We start from the raw sequence: 19,381 nt of genomic DNA, 5'->3' as shown, positions 1-19,381 counted from the left end.
ATAATTTCTGCTCGTGACCCAAAAGGCGTTTGGGGAGGATAGACAGGAAAAAGATGGGGGCTCCTCTTATAGTGTGACTGTGCTTTCTGCAGCTGCTGCTGTGGAGTGCTTGTTGAGGAGAACTTTCTGAGACCTGCTGGGTAGAGTGGGGTAAGGGCTGGGACTGAAGCTGTATCTTTAGGCACCAACCATGTAACCATCCAGGGCTTCCCTGGTGGCTCAGAAGGTAAAGTGTCTGACTGCAATGTGGGAGACCCGGGTTCAATCCCTGGGTCAGGAAAGTCCCCTGGAGAAGAAAATGGTAACCCAGTCCAGTACTCTTGCCTGGAAAATTCCACAGACAGAGGAGCTTCGTAGGCTACAGTCCATGGGGTCACAAAGAGTTGGACATGACTGAGCGACCTCACTTTCTTTATGTAACCATCCATCTTTCACTTGTGTACCAGTTCATGTGTGAAATCAATCATTCCAACCACTATCAGCTGTTCTGTAAAACTGAGGCTGTATGTAAGCAACGTGTCCAGCTTCCCACCTTTGTGGGATCTGGGCTTTTTTCCTTTCACTAAAACACAGTGCTGTATCACTTTATGGGAGCAGCATGAACATGTTCTGCCACCAGTTTCTGGCTTTCCTGTGATTCTTCCTCTGATCCTGGATATGTGCCAAATTTGACATTCTTTTTAATTTTTATTGTTTTGGGATAAAGCCTATTAACAACATTGTGATAGTTTCAGGTGAACAGCAGAGGGACTCAGCTATACATATACATGTATCCATTCTTGCCCAAACTCCCCATGCATCTGGGTTGCCACATAACATTCAGCAAAGTTCCATGTGTTATATAGTAGGTCCTTGTTGGTTATCCATTTAAATATAGCAGTGTGTACATGTCCACCTCAAAAACCCTAACTATCCCTTCTCCCCATCCTTCCTCCTGGCAACCATAAGTTCATTCTCTAAGTCTGTGAGTCTCTTTCTGTTTTATAAGTTCACTTGTATCATTTCTTTTTAGACTCCACATACAAGGGGTGTCATATGACATTTCTCCTTCTTGGTCTTATTTTGATCAGTATGATAATCCTTAGGTCCATCCATGTTGTTGCAAATGGTATTAAGAAGATATGGTACATATATAAAATGCAATATCACTCAACCATTAAAAAAAATGAAGTAATGCCATTGATGTTATTTTCTAATGTGATGAAACTTAATAAAACTACTGATGCAGTGTTTGGGTAAGAAGCACTTTCAGGATGATTAAAAATGTACAATAAAAAATCATACTAAGCATTAGGAAAGAGCTGATTTCATAAATGCCTTGAGGCCTAATGACCCTTAGCATTCTGTTAGTACAGGTTATTTACATAAAGAAAGCCCCAGCATGTCAAATTTCAGTATAATTAAGTTTAATAAAAACCAGTTTCCAGATGGGCTGACTATGGTTCTAGGTGAGATAGAATAGATGCATTTCTCCTTATTCCTCCCACCAAGTATAACTAAAATTCTTCCCAAACATGATTTATAAAATAAAGAAAAGACTCTCAAAGAAAGGGAAAAGAAGGTAGACTGATTAGGGATGTTGGGAATTGTGGAACAACACAGCCATGAGTTGCCTGGGTTTTCTTTTTGCCTCCTCTATATCCTAAAATGGGTGCCGAAGAATCCAGCAGACCAGAAATGTCAATGGCCATAGACCATAAAGGCCCCATGAAAAGCCTGTTTTCTCTAGCCAAAGGAGAGGGAGAGGGTCAGTCTAGAAAGACAAAACCCAACCACCTCAGGAAAAAAAAAAAACAAAAAACAACAAACCCTCCTGTCAGTAGAGGGCTTCCCTAGTGGTTCAGATGGTAAAGAATCTGCTTGCAATGTGGGAGACCCAGGTTCAGTCCCCAGGTTGGGGAGATCTAGAAGAGGGCATGGAAAATATTCTTGCTTGGAGAATTCCATGGACAAAGGAGCCTAGCAGGCTACAGTCATGGAGTTGCAGAGAGTTGGACATGACAAGTGACTTAGTGTGCATGCACACATTCCTGTCAGCAGAGGCCTGGTGGGAAGCCAGGGCTTCTGGACTACCCCACCCACCTGGCAATAACCAGGTGATGCACCCCTTCTACCAGTGCACTGTCAGTGGAGGCCTGCTAAAATAGAAGACTTAAATAAAATTCAGAGATTCATAACATATTCAAATATACAGATAATGTTCAGGATACAATAAAAACCACCTGTCAAACCAAGAGCCAGGGAGATTTTGACTTGTGAGAAAAGACACCTGACAGATGCCAACACTGAAATGACATGGATACTGAAATTTTCCAAGAAGGATTTTAAGCCACCATCATAAAAGTACTTCCAAATAAGCACAACTTGAAAAAAAATTCCTGGTAAAGAAATATAAAACAAAAATGAAAAAAGGACAAAATGGAAAATTTAGAACTGTAAAATACAATAACCAAAATTTTAGGGTTTCTCTGGTGGCCCCATGGTTAAGAACCTGCCTGATAATGTAAGGGACACAGGTTCAATCCATGGTCTAGGAAGTTCCCACATGCCATGAGACAACAGTCCAGGAGTCACAACTACTGAGCCCATGCTCTGGAGCCCAGGACATGCAACTACTGAGCCTGCATGCTGCAACTACTGAAGCCAGTGCACGCTATAGCCTATGTTCTGCACCAGGAGAAGCCACTGCAATCAGAAGTCTGCACACTGAAACTAGAGGAGCTCCCACTCACCATAACTAGAGAAAGCCCTCAAACAGCAACAAAGACCCAACAGACCCAAAGATAAATACATAAAAATTAAAAAAAAATTTAAAAGCTCACTGGATGGTCCCAGTTGTAGAATAGAGATGACAGATAAAGAATTAGAGAATCTGAAAACATAACTATAGAAACTATCCAATCTGAACAAAAGAGAGTCAATAGAGTGAGAAGAGGTGAACAGAGCATCAGAAACCTGTGGTATTACAATAAGTTATCTACTGTTCATTTTTTAAAGTTTCTAAAAAGAGAGGGAAAAAGAGATTGAGGCTGAAAAAGCATTTGATAAATATGGCTAAAAATTTCCCATATTTGGCAAAAGACATTAAAGTACAGATTCAAGAGACTGGGTGAACCCCCAACAAACCCCCAAAGAAATCTACACCAAAATACACATAATCAAATTTCAGGAAAGTAAAGACAAAAACATCTTGAAAACAACTAGAGAGAAATGATGCATAATTTATGGAAACAATGATATGAATGTCAGTGGATTTCATATCTGAAACCATGGCAGCCAGAAGGAAGTGGCACATTGTTAAAGAGCTGAAAGAACATAATTGTCAACTCAGACTTCTATATTTAATGATATCCTTCAGAAATAAGGTGAAATAAAGACACTCTCAGATGAAGGAAACTAGATTTTGTTGCCAACAGAACTGTGAAAGGAAGTTCTTCCAGCAGAAAGGAAATGATAAAAGAAGGAACTTGAAACATCAGAATGAAGAAAGAAGAGGATAAAATACAAGTAAATTTAATAGACTATTCTTTTGAGTTTAAAAAATTATGTTTGATAGTTGAGGCAAAAATTATAACACTGTATAACATGGTTCTCAATATACAGAGAAAATATTACAAGAGAATTATAAAGGGCACAGGATAATGGAACATAAATGGACATAAAATTTCTACACTTCACTTGTAGTAAAATGTTGAGAACAGCAGGTTATGATTAGTTACATAGGTGTAATCTAAATAAGCCACTTTTGCACAGCAAAGCAAACCATAAACAAAACAAAAACACATCCAACAGAATTGGAGAAAATATTTGTAAATGATGTGACTGACAAGGGATTAATTTCCAAAATATACAGACAGCCCATATAGCTCAATATCAAAAAATCAAACAACCCAATCAAAAAAATTAGCAGATCTAAATAGACATTTCTCCAAAGAAGATATATAATGGCCAACAGGCACATGAAAAAATGCTCAACATCACTATTAGCAAAATGCAAATCAAAACTACAATGAGGTATCATCTCACTATGGTCAAAATGGCCATCATCAAAAAGTACAAATAATAAAATCTGAAGAGGATATGGAAAAAAGGGAACTCTCTTATCTTGGTGGGAATGTAATTGGTACAGCCACTATGAATAATAGTATGGAGGTTCCTTAAAAAAACTAAAAATAGAGTTATCATATAATCCTGTAATCCCACTCCTGGGCATATAATATATCCAGAGAAAACTATAATTTAAAAAGATCCAGTGTTCAATACAGCATTATTTACAATAGCCAAGACATGGAAGCAACCTAAAAGTCCATTGACAGATGAATGGCTAAAGAAGATGTGGTGTATACACACACACACACACACACACACACACACACACACACACACACTGGAATATTACTCAGCCATAAAAAAGGATGAAATAATACCATTTGCAATAACATGGATGAACCTAGAGATTTTCATACTAAGTGAAATAAGCCTAAGAAAGACAAATATCAAGTGATATCCCTTATATATGGAATCTAAAAAAAAAATAACATACAAATAGACCCACAGACATAGAAAACAAACTTATGGTTACCAAAGGGGAAAGAGAAGGGGTAGGGGAGGGATAAATCAGGAAGTTGATTTATACACAGTACTATATATAAAATAATCAACAAGGACCTACTATATAGCACAGGGAATTAAATATTTTATAATAACCATTCTAAAGGAGATCAGCCCTGGGATTTCTTTGGAAGGAATGATGCTAAAGCTGAAACTCCAGTACTTTGGCCACCTCATGCGAAGAGTTGACTCATTGGAAAAGACTCTGATGCTGGGAGGGATTGGGGGCAGGAGGAGAAGGGGACGACAGAGGATGAGATGGCTGGATGGCATCATCGACTCGATGGACATGAGTCTGAGTGAACTCTGGGAGTTGATGATGGACAGGGAGGCCTGGCGTGCTGCAATTCATGGGGTCGCAAAGAGTCAGACACAACTGAGTGACTGATCTGATCTGATAAAGAAAAAGAATCTGGAAAATATAAGCCCTATACTATCAATAATTACATTAAATATAAATGGTCAAACCCCACAAATGTGGTATACAAAAAGACCAACAGAATGATTTTAAAAACATGATCCATCTATATGCTCATATAAAATATATATATATATATATAATTCATTTCAAATATGATATAGTAGATTGAAAGTAAAAGGATGAAAAATATAACCATACAAATATTAATTAAAAGAAATGAGTAGCTTTATTAATATTAGATAAAATAGACTTTAGTAAAATGTTCAACCCACCAAGAAGATGATAGCAACCCCAAATGTGTATGTGTATAGCAAACAACAGAACTTAAAATTCCTTGAAGCAAAAACTGAAATAGAAAGGAGAAATAGACATATCCAAATTTATAGTTAGAAACTTCAATACCTCTTTCTGAGCAATTGATAGAATTACTGCACAGAAAATCAACAATGATAGAAAAGGACAAAGCAATACTATCAATCAAATGTTTGAATTGACATTTATACACCATTCCACCTAATAACAGTAGAAACATTGTTCTTCTTAAACATATATCAAATTATATATGAAATTCTTTTTAAACATATATGAAACATTCTGTACACAAACCATATCCTGGTTCATAAAACAAACCTGAACAAATTGAAAGGAACTGAAATAACAATACAGAGTGTGTTCTCTAATCCTGATGCAATCAAACTAGAAATCTATAGCAGAAATATAGGGGGAAATTCTCCAGACGTTGGAAATTAAGGAATATATTTCTAAATAGTCCATGGGAAGTTAACAAAAATATATTAAATGAAAATGCAACACACCAAAATTTGTGACACATGCCAAAGCAGTACTGATAGGGAAATTTACAGTATTAGATGCTTATATTAGATAAAAGGAAAGGTCTCAAACCAATCATCAGAGCACCCACCTCAAGAAACTTACAAATTTAACACATTGACTAAATTTAACACCCTTTCATGATAAAAATTCTCAGTAAACTACAGATAGAGAACTTCCTCAACTTAATTTTTTTTAAATCTACATAAACCTACATCTAACCTCATTACTTATAGGCAAAAATTGAATATTTTCCCCTTAAGATTGGGAAGAACACAAAGGGATCTGCACTTAACATGCATATTCAACATAATGCTAGACGTTCTAGCCAATTAAATAAGGCAAGAAAAAGAAAAACCATATTTTTGGAAAGGAATAAAACTGCCCCTATTTGTGATTATATGATTATGTACATAGAAAATTCCTAGGAATGAACAAAACAAACTCCTGGAACTAATGAATTCAGCAAATTTGCAGGTTACAAACTCAATATTAAAAAATCAATTGTATTTATATATACTAGAAATGAACATTTTTAGAGCAAATTTTAATACTCATTTATAATCATTCAAATTAAATACTTAGGTATAAATCTAACCAAAGAACTAAAGGACTTGTATGCTAAAAACTACAAAACACCAAGAAAAGAAATCAAACAAGATCTAAATCAATAGAGATATATAACTATGTTTGTGGATTGGAAGATTCAAGTAAAGATGTCGTTTTTCCTGAAATTGATTTATAGGTTTAATAATATTCCTATCAAATTCTATCAATGACTTTTACACATATAGAGAAGCTTATTCTAAAATTCACATGGAAAGGCAAAGAAATCAGAATAGCTAAAACCTTTTTGGAAAAGAATAAAGTAGGAATAGGGCTTCCCAGGTGGTGCTAACAATAAAGAACCCACCTGTCAATGCAGGTAGATGCAAGAGACATGGGTTCAATCCCTGTGTCGGGAAGATCCCCTGGAGGAGGTCACAGCAACCCACTCCAGCATCCTTGTCTGGAGAGTTCCATGGACAGAGGAGCCTGGCAGGCTCCAGTCCATAGGGTTGCAGAGTCAGACACAACTGAAGTGACTTAGCAAGCTAGCAAAGTAGGAATAATCACTCTATTCAATACTAAGCTATATTTAACTATATTAATCACATGTAATGCTGGTGAGGGCCAGATAGTTCAGTGAGGGAAAAAAAGCCCATACACAGACATATATATGTGTATGGCCAACTAAATTTTGACAAAAGTGCAAAAGCAATTCATTGAAGGACAGACAGTCTTTTCAACAAATGGTGCAAAAGCACTTAGACATCCGTAGACAAAATAACAAAAAAACCTTGACTTGAACATCATACTTTATACAAAAATTAACTCAAAATAAATCAGAATTAAATGTTGATATAGATAAGCTTATCCTAAAATTTATGAGGAATGGCTAAATAAAAAATATATAAAACTCACACAAGAAAACAGGAGGAAATCCTCAGGGCCCCAGGGCTAGGCAGAGTTCTTAGACATTACGTCAAATGTACAATACACAAAAGAAAAAATGATAAATTGGATCTCATCAAAATTTTTTAACTTCTGCTCTTGCAAAAGATCTGGTTAAGAAGATTAAAAAAAAAAGATACAGTCTGAGAGAAAATATTTGCAACCACATATCTGACAAAGGCCTTTTATCTAGAATATACAAATGACTCTCAAAATTCAAGAGTAAAAAACAATCCAGTTAGTAAATGGGCAAAACATCTGAATCAACATTTTTCCAAAGAGAATACATGGATGGCAAATAAGCACATGAAAAGATGTTCAGCATCGCTAGCCACTAGGAAAACAGAAATTAAAACCACCCTGACATACCACTTCATACTTATTAGAACAGCTAAAATGCAACATAGTGACAAGACAAATACCAAATGCTGATGAGGCTGCAACAAATTTCCCTCTCAAAGATTGCTGATGAGAATGTAAAATGGTACAACCACCCTGAAAAACAGTTTGGTAGTTTCATATTCTTTTTGGTAGTGTCTTATAAAACTAAACATACATATACCACACAATCCAGCAATTGCACTTCTGGGCATTCATCACAGAGAAATGAAATTTTACATCCACATAAAAACCTATACACAAATATTCATAGCAGCTTTATCTGTAATAGTCCCAAACTGGAAACAATCCAAATGTCCTTCAAATGGGTTAATGGTTAAACAAATTGTGGTACATTCATATTATGGAACACTACTCACCAATGAAAAGGAATGAATCAATGGTTCAGCAGTAAAAAATTCAGCTGCACTCAATACTAGAAAAATAAATGACCCAATCAAAAAAATGGCTCAAAGAACTAAACAGACATTTCTCCAAAGAAGTCATACAGATAGCTAACAAACACATTAAAAGATGCTCAACATCATTTATTATCAGAGATGGAAATCAAAACCACAATGAAGTACCATCTCATTCCGGTCAGAATGGCTGCCATCAAAAAGCCTACAGACAATAAATTCTGGAGAGGGTGTGGAGGAAAGGGAACCCTCTTACACTGTTGGTGGGAATGCAAACTGGTACAGCTACTATGGAGAACAGTGTGGAGATTCCTTTAAAAACTGGAAATAGAACTGCCATATGACACAGCAATCCCACTGCTTGGCATACACACTGAGGAAACTAGACTTGAAAGAGACACGTGTACCCCAGTGTTCATCCCAACACTGTTTACAATAGCTAGGACATGGAAGTAACCTAGATGTCCATTGGCAGACGAATGGATAAGAAAGCTGTGGTACATATACACAATGGAATATCACTCAGCTATAAAAAAGAACACATTTGAGTGAGTTCTAATGAGGTGGATGAAACTGGAGCCTATTACACAGAGTAAAGTAAGTCAGAAGGAAAAACACCAATACAGTATACTAATGCATATATATGGAATTTAGAAAGATGATAATGATGAACCTATATGCAAGACAGCAAGAGAGACACACATGTAAAGAATAGACTTTTGGACTCTGTGGGAGAAGGTGAGGGTGGGATGATTTGAGAGAATAGCATTGAAACATGTATACTACCATCTGTGAAACAAATGACCAGTGCAAGTTTGATGCATGAAGCAGGGCACTCAAAGCCAGTGTTCTAGGACAACCCAGAGGGATGGGGTGTGGAGGGAAGTGGAAGGGGGTTCAGGATGGTGTGACACACATGTACACCCATGGCTGATTCATGTTGATGTATGGCGAAACCCACCACAATATTGTAATTAGCCTCAAATTAAAATAGATAAATTAATTTTTTTTAAATCAAATAGTTTCCTAAAAAAAAAAAAAATTGGCTGCAGTGTAGGAGCAACAGGAGACACAGGTTCAATCCCTGGGTGGGGAAGATTCCCCTGGAGGAGGGCATGGCAGCCCACTCCAGCATTCTTGCCTGGAGAATCCCATGGACAGAGGAGCCTGGCAGGCTACAGTCCATAGGGTCACAAGAATCAGACATGACTGAAGTGACTTAGCACATTGATGACATGCAAAAACCTGGATAGATCTCTAGAGAATTATGCTCAATGAAAACAGACAATCTCAAAAGGTTATATATTATGTGATTATAATATAAGGTATATTATATTTACATTACATAATTATGTATATTTATACAATGTATATTATATATTATATAATATATAATTATAATTGTATAATATATTTATATATTATTATACAGTAATTATATATTAATATATAATATTATATGTTACTATATTTATATATTATATATATAATTATAATCATTTAATATTATATGTTTATATAATGATTATATATATTTATATGAGTATTATATATCATGAATATATGTGATTATATATATTATAATCATATAATATTATATATTATAACATTCTTGAAATAATACATTTGCAGAGATGGGGAACAGATTAGTGTTTGCCAGGGAAAGTAAGGTGAGGTATGTGACTATAAATGGGTAGCATAAGAGAGTTTCTTTTTGCTGATGGAACCATTCTGTATCTTGATTGTGATAGTATTTACACATATGTGATATAATTGGACAAATCTATACACATAAATACACACAAAATGAGTGAATGTAAAAACTGTTGAAAACTGACTAAGGCCTGTAGATTGTACCAATGTCAATCTCCTAGTGTTGATACTGATCTACATCTAAGATGTGTAAGACATTACCTTTGGGAAAAGCTGGGTGAAGGGTACACTCTATCTCTCTGTACTATTTTTGCAACTTTCCATGAATCTATACTTATTTCAAAATAAAAAGCTTTCCGCAATCACTCTTTATGCAATGAGTTTAGCTCTCCATTGGGGTCATTTTAAAGATCTGAGAACAACCTGGCAGTAACTCAGGGTGGCTGTCTGTCTATAACCAACCAAGTGCTAAATGTTGCCTGATCAGAGCCCATGTCTCGACAGACATTTATAGAGATGCTATCAGTCCAACCTCCAGACCCATAAGTACTCTTTAAATCCTTTTATTAAAAACCTTATTTAAAGATTTTTTTAAAAATATCTGCCTGAAAAGCTGCTTTTCATAAGTTCAGATTTTTTATAACATCGCCCAGCATTACAAGGTGGGAGGAGAGAGAGACGTGTGTGTGTGTGCTCAGTTGTGTCTGACTCTGCAACTCCGTAGCCCACCAGGCTCCTCTGCCCATGGGATTCTCCAGGAAAGAATACTAGAGTGGGTTGCCATTTCCTACTCCAGGGGATCTTCCTGACTCAGGGATCAAACCCACATTTCCTGCATCTCCTGCATTGGCAGGCGGATTCTTTACTACTGCGCTACCTAGGAAACCCATAGAGAAGAGATAGGTGCCCTCAAAGATATATTACTGCTTCTGGGGTCTTTGAAGAACAGTTCTGAAGTCCTGCTGAGCCAGACAGGGCACAGGCAGCAACCCCACCAGGCCCTTTCTTTACACTGGAAATGGATTCCCATCTTCTGGGTTTGGTCTCAATTTCTAAATGTTACTGCACCAGAACAGGGTGGCTCAAATACCTTACAGTTCTGACTTCACCTCCAAGTAGATCCTATAAAAACTCTCAGTTAATTTCCTACCATTTTTCATTACTTTTTGGATGTGTTTAAAACAAACATTTCCATGAATTCTTAGTGTGATGTTCCCCCAAATTCTTAAATCCTTTAGATATAGGATTAAGAATTTAACTCCAGACCCCACTCTTCTTAATACTATAGGGACTGATTTATTTAGAGCGATGAAGTATTCAAGTTTTTGTGCACAGTTTAAAACTGAACTCTCAGGTTATCAGCCAGTTACAGTTGCCAAGAATATAGCTTTGCCCTTTTTCCCAACTGCTAGATGTTTAATCATGTAGAGTTAAATTTTAAGGTACTATATTTCTTGATCAAAATGATTTCTTCTTGCTCAGCATCTGGGGAGAATGTTTGCTACTGCCTGAACCACCTGAAATGCTGTAGACCCTTCTGGTCACTCCTAAGTCAAAACTATTTAAAGACCTATGATAAGAAAGAATAGATAATTTAAAAAACTATCTTAGTGAAATTAATTTCCAGAATCACAGAGACTTCTATATATTGTTTTGTGATGCATCTACAAATGGTTCTTTTAATATGTGGCACTGAAGTGTTGTCATTCCCTAATACTCAAATTAATTCACAAATTCACTTGCACTGTTAAAAAACAGACTGTTCACTTAAAGATAGAAAGTCATACTCCCATGAATTGGGTGTATTTTATCTCCTTTGCTATAGTTCCCTTGAGTATTTAAGTGACCAGCCAGGCCCTAAATACAGCTGGTTGACCTACTAACAGCCTCACTGCCATTAAAGGGAAATTTTCATTCCAGGCTGCAATTGCTTGCAGTTGGCTTGGCTGAGGCTCCCTCGGTGGAACAACTCAGGAAAACACTCCTAGCATTTTAATCATACTTTTTTCAACCTTCGAAGCTGGGATGGGGAGGAGGAAGAAATAATTTCCTGCTGGCTTTCAAGGTTGACAACAGAAGATTCAGCCAAATGAATTTGCCTCTCTCTGGCCTTCTTGGCCCATTTCACGTTAGGTAGGCCTGGGTGTCCCCAGTGGCTCTGCCAACCTGCACGGGCACCTCCCTCCCTTCCTTGAATTGCACTAGTTCTCTTCGCCCTTCTTTCCTTCCAGTTTTTCTTGGTTTTGCATGTCCCTGCCTACACACTTGTGCCAGTTAGTTGCCCCATGTTCCCCACCAGAAGCCACTTCACAGATGCTAAAGACGTCAGTGCCGGGACTTGGCACTTGGGCTGAGGGAGCTGAGGTTTCCGGGTATTCAACCCATCCTGTTATCACAGGGGAATTATTTTCCAGCCTATTGTAATAGCCTTCCTTCCAGACCTGCAGAACAAATGGGCCGAGGATAGGCCTTCAGCCTCCTTTTCAAGGGCAAAAGGTTCTTGAGCGGGGTGGGGGTGGGGGGTCATCTTCCGATATCCTATTCTGGAACCGTAGCCTGTGGGTGATGTTACCATCTAAGCTTATCTGTTAACCTGGGTTAAGCTTTCTTCACCTTCCTGTTTTCACCTCAAATCGGTGAGATGCAGTGCCAAGGAAAAGGGAAATGACTGACAATGTTTGTGACAATACAGCCATTAAGTTGTCTTTTTTTTTTTTTTTTTTTTTTAAGGGAGCTGCCTAGGGATAATGTTAAAATAATACTTGAAATACCAGCTATGTCAAAGTGCAAGCATTCTCTCTCTGTGATTGTGAAGCAAAATGGAATAGGAAACATTGAGTTTGCTAATATAAAGCAAGCCCCCCTTAAACAGCCTAGAAAAGTACTTTAAGCAGTATACATGCTATAAATCGTTTCCAAACTTTTAATCTGAAAAATTAAGTGGCAGTGGCAGGGGGCACCAGTCTATCTGCATTAGTCAATAATTCAGTCCTACTTAATACAACTCTCCCTTCAGGTGAAAACAGAGACTTTTTTTTTTTTTTAAACAAACAAACAAAAAGCCATGAACAAACAAAACTCTTGCCTGGGGAGTAAAGGGAGAAACTAGGGGAGAAGCCACCAGCCCATGTCCAAAGCTGAGCCACACCCCTACCCCTCACTACTCCCAGTGGGAGAAGAGGACTCACTTCTCTACTCCAGAATTCAGAGTAAAACCTCATTCCATGTGATTCATTAGCCAAACCCCAGAGTCAGCCAGTGCAGAAATGAAATGGTCATTATGAGAATAAAATAATTTTGTCTTTTATTTCTTTTATTTTCTTTTATTTATTTTAATTTTATATTTTATTTCCACTTTTATCATACCCACTACCGGCTAAAAATTACCCAAATTTTTTTAGCTCACTTCAGAACAAAAGGAATGTACTCCAAACCAGCATTAATAAAACTTGGGAAGAGGTGAGTTTGCCTCGTTGACTTGGGATTTTCCTTTCCTTTGAGCTGCTCTGAGGCACAATTTTAATTAGCATACATAATTGCTTTTGTGAGTCAAGTCATCCCCAACTTAAATAAAGGAATAGGAGTCAGTATTTTATACTATCTATTTGACTGCCCAGTTGCAGATATTTGCCATCTACCAAGTAGGGGTGGCAGGGGCTAGGAAGTACCCAGAGCTTGGACCTGTCATTTAGGCAGCCCTTTAGCCCCTACAAGGCTATAAGTCAATGGAGTGGGGGGCGCTAGGGCTGCCCCCAACATCAGCTTCAGGATTCACATGTTAGAATAGCTAGTCAGAGTACAGAGTCTTTGGGTCAGCCCAAGTCTAGCCCATCACTTCTGGTTCTATCTCCCTTCTGAGACATCAAGGCACCACCCTTTCCTAGAACTATCTACAGTCTAGTGGGGATAAAATGGTGCCATGACCAAGTGTAGGTTCACTCCCAAAGGACATTCTCCTCTCCTGGGCCCACAGGCTTGCCAGAGATTGCCATACTTAGGAGCAGGAGATGGATTTTTCCTGAGCTCAAAATAATTTATCTTCCCCTTTGACTGTGGAGAAATAAAAACAAATCTAAAAGGCATTTAATAATGCTGGGAGTTTTGTTGTTCTTTGGGAGGGCCATGTGTGTTTATTTTTAGCCAACCATCTCCTTTTTTGCAAAATGGTCCCCTTGGCAATCCCCAGCTTGGGGGATGGGGTGGGGAGTGGAATGGACAAAAAGGCAACAAAGTTTAACTTTTTTATTGTTTGCAGAACCTGAAATATATATTGTTTTCCTTTCTTGCATCCTTGTTATTGATAATCCTTTATTAGAGGAAGGGAGAGCATCTATTTTATTGCTTCTAAAATCTGTATATTTAACATATGCCAGTTCTAGGCTGTTTGAAAGGAAGTCCTATTTTTAAAACATTATCTTGATGTTAGTGTTTTTGGCTTGCTGTTCTCATAAACTCTCTAAGGCAGTAATGAGTCCTTTTTGGTAATGTCTGGTCTCAGTCATGGGCAAAGTGACCCTCAAATCCCTGAGACATTTTTCCTTGATGTTCACCTGAGCTGTACGTATGTCAGGACTGCTTCAACCTAGTTTGCAGGAGGCTGCTCATAACTTTTCCCAATCCATAATCTTTACAGAAGAACTCAGTCTCCAGCCCCAACCTGCTCCCCATATTTTACAAATGCTTTTGTAATGCTCTATTTCAGCCTTTCAGTTAAGCTGGTTTCTTTGTTTCCAGCCTGCTGGTTACCAAGACCAAACCATCTTAATCACGCAATATTAATCTGTCCACGCCAGCCCTCTATGCATTTGGATTTCAGGCCAGATTTGGGGCTTCTTGCTATCAGGGCCCAGAGATCTCTCTGTGTCCTCACAACACTCCTGTGCCTTCCGGGTCTCCTTCTAATGCTGCTACCTGAAGGTTAACATTTTAACAGAAAGGGCTTCCATTCCACGAGTAAAAAATAAGTCTACAGACTTCCCAGGATTTCCCAGGTGGCACTAGTGGTAAAGAACCCGCTTGCCAAAGCAGGAGACATAAGAGACGTGGATTTGATCCCTGGGTCAGGAAGATCCCTGGAGGAAGGTACTGTGACCCACTTCAGTATTCTTGCCTAGAGAATCCCATGGACAGAGAAGCCTGGCAGGATACAGTCCATGTAGTCCCAAAGAGTCAGGCACGACTGAAGCAACTTAGCACATGGACTTCCCAGGTAGTCCAGTGGTTAGGACTCTGCACTTCCACTGAGGGGGGCACAGGTTTGATCCCTGGTCAGGGAACTAAGATTCCCCCATGGCACGTGGCAAAAAAGGTCTACCTCAGTGGTTATCTTTGGAATGTGACTCTACAGCCCAGCCCCCTGCTGCATGCATTCCAGGGGAGGGGAATCTGCTCGCTCTGGTGATCACTGAAGTCAAACAGGGTGGTTGTCGTCCACAGCCTCTTAACCCCAAAATTTCAAAACATTCACTATCAGCTGCTTCTCTGACATCTTTTCAGCACCCAGCATGACGGCCTCTCATGTGCAGAAGGCCAGATGCCGCTGGCTTGGCACCTGTGGGCTGGAGCAGAGCTGAAGGCTTCCTGTTCCCATGAAGACATCACTGAGCTTGGTAACTTTTCTCCAACTGAAACTGCTTCCTGTTCAGTTCTCCAATAGTTCTCCACTTCTCTGTGCTTTTGAACTTGGGCCAGCACTTTTTCTTAGTTCCTACTGTTTTTTTTTTTTTTAATATTGCACCTGAGCAGAAACTTTTGGGGGGAGGGGGGCATACCATGGTGGTGTGTGGGCTCTTAATTTCCCAATCAGGAATCAAACTCATGCCCCTAGCATTGGTAGCATGCAGTCTTAACCACTGGACCCCAGGGAAGTCCTTAGTTCTTTCAGTAGAGCAATTTCCTTGGATTCCACTATGAAGCGAGAGGATGAGGGGCCAGAAGACCCATGGAGACAGAAGTTCATTTATTAACCACCTTTTTTGACTGGACACATAAAAGGAAGGCCCATTTGGCTTTTTTTAGTTTCAGTCTTTCCTGTGCTGCTTATGCTGAGAGCTGAGAAAAGAAGTACTGAGGAATTTTAAGCCAGCTGCTTATAAATGTTTTTTAAAAGCATAACCCCCAACTATTTATATTCCATTTGTATTCATGGGAAACAAATCCCTGCCCAGACTAAAAAAAGCCTCTTTGAAAAACCCCTCTGAATCCTGCGTCAACAATGTAATAGGCACTTCTGCCTGCCACTCCTGCCCCACACAATAAAGAAGGCTCTCAGGAATACAGTGAAAGTGTATAGAGTTCAATCTTATTTAAAAGCAGCCTCAGTTCCCCAGTGATAGTGTCCCGAAATAGCTGAAGTTCAAGTCACTGAGTACAATCCCCTGTAGCAGTAGTGGAAGGTCAGCTTAATAAGAAGCTTGCTACAACCTGACAGCCTGTGTAAGTGTGGTTTTATAAAGGGATGACATTTAAAAATATTTATTTATTTATTTATCTTTGGCTGTGCTGGGTCTTTGTGAGTGAACACAGGCTTTCTCTAGTTGAGGCAAGCAGGAGCTACTCTCTAGTTGCGGTGCATGGGCCTCTCATTGCAATGGCTTCTCTTGTTGCAGAGAACAGGGTTTAGGGCGTATGGGCTTCGTACTTGTAGCACATGGGCCCAGTAGTTGTGGCCTGTGGGTTCCAGAATGTAGGCTCTGTAGTTGTGGTGCATGGGCTTAGCTGCTCCATGGCATGCGGGATCTTCCCGGACCAGGGATTGAACCTGTATCCCCTGCATTGCAAGGTGAATTCTTAACCACTGGACCATCAGGGTAGACCAGGATGATCATTTAGATTTCAAAACATGTCTAGTCTTTCAAAAGAATCACAGAAATGACACTTTGCAAATACAGGTGCATTGAAGAAGGACTAAGAAGTGAATTTCATCTTGGCATCTGGTTACCACAACCTGAGGTTTGCAGAAATTATTCACTGTCTGAGATGAACTGTAGGGTCAGAGAGGGCAATGGTGTTGGGAAAAGGATTTTCCATCCATCATACTAGCCACATTGAAAAAAAATAGAAAAATTGCTGAAAATTGTTGCTGAAAGTCTAAGAAACAGACACTCCAAGAAACACCTGGTGGGGGTGGAAGTTGGTGCAACTTTCACTGCAGTAGCTTCTCTTGTTGCAGAGCACAAAATGTAAAGAAGCCTATATACCTTATAGGTATATAAGTGAAGTGAAGTCGCTCAGTTGTGTCTGACTCTTTGCGACCACATGTACAGTAGCCTACCATGCTTCTCTGTCCATGGGATTTTCCAGGCAAGATACTGGAGTGGGTTGCCATTTCCTTCTCCAGGGGATCTTCCTGATCCAGGGGTCAAACCCCAGTCTCCCACATTGTAGGTAGACACTTTATCATCTGAGCCGCCAGGGAAATCCATATATACATATATGTGTGTGTGTACATATATATATATATATATATATATATATCCTATATACTCATTCTTCTATACTGCAGAAAGTTTTCTTAGGGATGTACTTACATGTACATTAAAATGTAATTAAAATTAGAAATGCAATTAAAAATGTAGCAATGAAATGTTGGGACTAGGAACTAGTTAAATATGTTACAATACATTCTTACAATGAAATACTAGATAGTCATTAAAAAGAAGATAGGGGAAGTTTTTTTTACTTTTTAGGTTTTATTAGTTTTATTTCGGGAGAAGGCAATAGCACCCTACTCCAGTACTCTTGCCTGGAGAATCCCAGGGATGGACGAGCCTGGTGGGCTGCCGTCTATGGGGTCGCACAGAGTTGGGCACGACTGAAGTGACTTAGCAGCAGCAGCAGCAGTTTTATTTCTGTAACCTTTAAATCACAGCCCACAAATTAGATTTTGTCACAACTGGATTTAGGGATGGCAGAGGAATCAAGTTCACTATTTTCTGAAACACTGACACACAAAAGGGGAGGGAAGAATTACTTAGCTAAGGTTATTCACAAAACACCATCAGAAAAATCCATAAACAAAAGCTAAATACTTAATCATTATGATTAATGCTAATCGGTAAAGGATTCTAAATCAATTCACTGGCATAAAGTTTCTTGTTTAAGTCCACGAATCTTTCTCTAAACATTACTGATCCTTTGCTAAAGGATAACTGGATGATTTCAGCAGTATCTTATGACACAGCTAGCTGTTGGAATATTCCAGAGGAAAATGGAAAATAATTCTGTAAGAATGTGAAGGCAACAATTAGCAGCCAATATTCTCAGTTCAGTTCAGCTGCTCAGTCATGTCCGACTCTTTGAGACCCCATGGACTGCAGCACACCAGGCCTCCTTGTCCATCACCAACTCCCAGAGTTTACTCAAACTCATGTCCATTGAGTCGGTGATGCTATCCAACCATCTCATCCTCTGTCATCCCTTTCTTCTCCTGCCTTTAATCTTTGGAAGCATCAGGGTCTTTTCAAATGAGTCAGCTCTTCGCAGCAGGTGGCCGAAGTATTGGAGCTTCAGCTTCAGCATCAGTCCTTCTAATGAATATTCAGGATTGATTTCCTTTACGATTGACTGGTTGGATCTCCTTGCAGTCCAAGGGACTCTCAAGAGTCTTCTCCAACACCACACTTCAAAAGCATCAATTATTCGGTGCTCAGCTTTCTTTATAGTCCAACTCTCACATCCATACATGACTACTGGGAAAACCATAGCTTTGACTAGATGGACTTTTGTTGGCAAAGTAATGTCTCTGCTTTTTAATATGGTGTCTAGGTTGGTCATAACTTTTCTTCCAAGGAGCAACTCTTTTAATTTCATGGCCGCAGTCACCATCTGCAGTGATTTTGGAGCCCTCCAAAATAGTCTATCACTGTTTCCATTGTTTCCTCATCTATTTGCCATGAAGTGATGGGACCAGATGCCATGATCTTAGTCTTCTGAATATTCTCAGAATTTCCAATTATCAAAAGCATATACAATTTTAATCTAGGAAAGTCAACTTTATAAAATTAAGTTTTTAGATTCAAAAGCACCCCACTTTAACTGGCACAAGAATACTGAAAATAGTCCCTAAAAATATCACTAAACAATTTATAGAAAGAAAAACATTCCCTTATATTTAATAAATGTAGTTGGTAATGGATTCTTCAAAACAGGTGATATACATGCTTTTAACTGATGACCAGGGACTGTTGGGTGGGTGACTGAGAGAGGTGAACATACTCAAAGGCCACATTCTCCCCATTGCTCAGTTTCAAGTACTTGTCCAAGGTAGTGATTACCTTGTTATTTAGAATCTGGAACTTGTGAATTCGAATTCTCTCCACCATCTTCTTCAGAGGCATGTTTTTGATAACTTCATCTTTGCCGTCATGTTTGTGGACTTTAGACAGATGACAGCAGAAATCCAGTATGGCAAAATGCCTCTCCTTGTCACCCAAGAATGGTGGGAATGTAAATTGGTGAAGCCACTATGGAAAATGGGATGGGGGCTCCTTAAAAAGTTAAACATAGAACTACCATACGATCTAGCAATTCCAATCTTGGGTATTTACCCAAAGGAAATGAAAACAGTAACTCA

General features: G+C 38.7%; 1 protein-coding gene across 4 annotated transcripts in view; it reads right to left on the bottom strand.

Moving 5' to 3' along the window:
- Window positions 1-19,381, bottom strand: part of CHST7 (carbohydrate sulfotransferase 7) — a 78,653-nt gene that overhangs the window by 52,595 nt on the left and 6,677 nt on the right. The window lies entirely within an intron of this gene.

This window comes from Bos indicus, chromosome X (assembly GCF_029378745.1).
Source record: "Bos indicus isolate NIAB-ARS_2022 breed Sahiwal x Tharparkar chromosome X, NIAB-ARS_B.indTharparkar_mat_pri_1.0, whole genome shotgun sequence".
Classification (NCBI taxonomy): domain Eukaryota; kingdom Metazoa; phylum Chordata; class Mammalia; order Artiodactyla; family Bovidae; genus Bos; species Bos indicus.
This window is presented reverse-complemented; position numbering and strand designations above follow the sequence as displayed.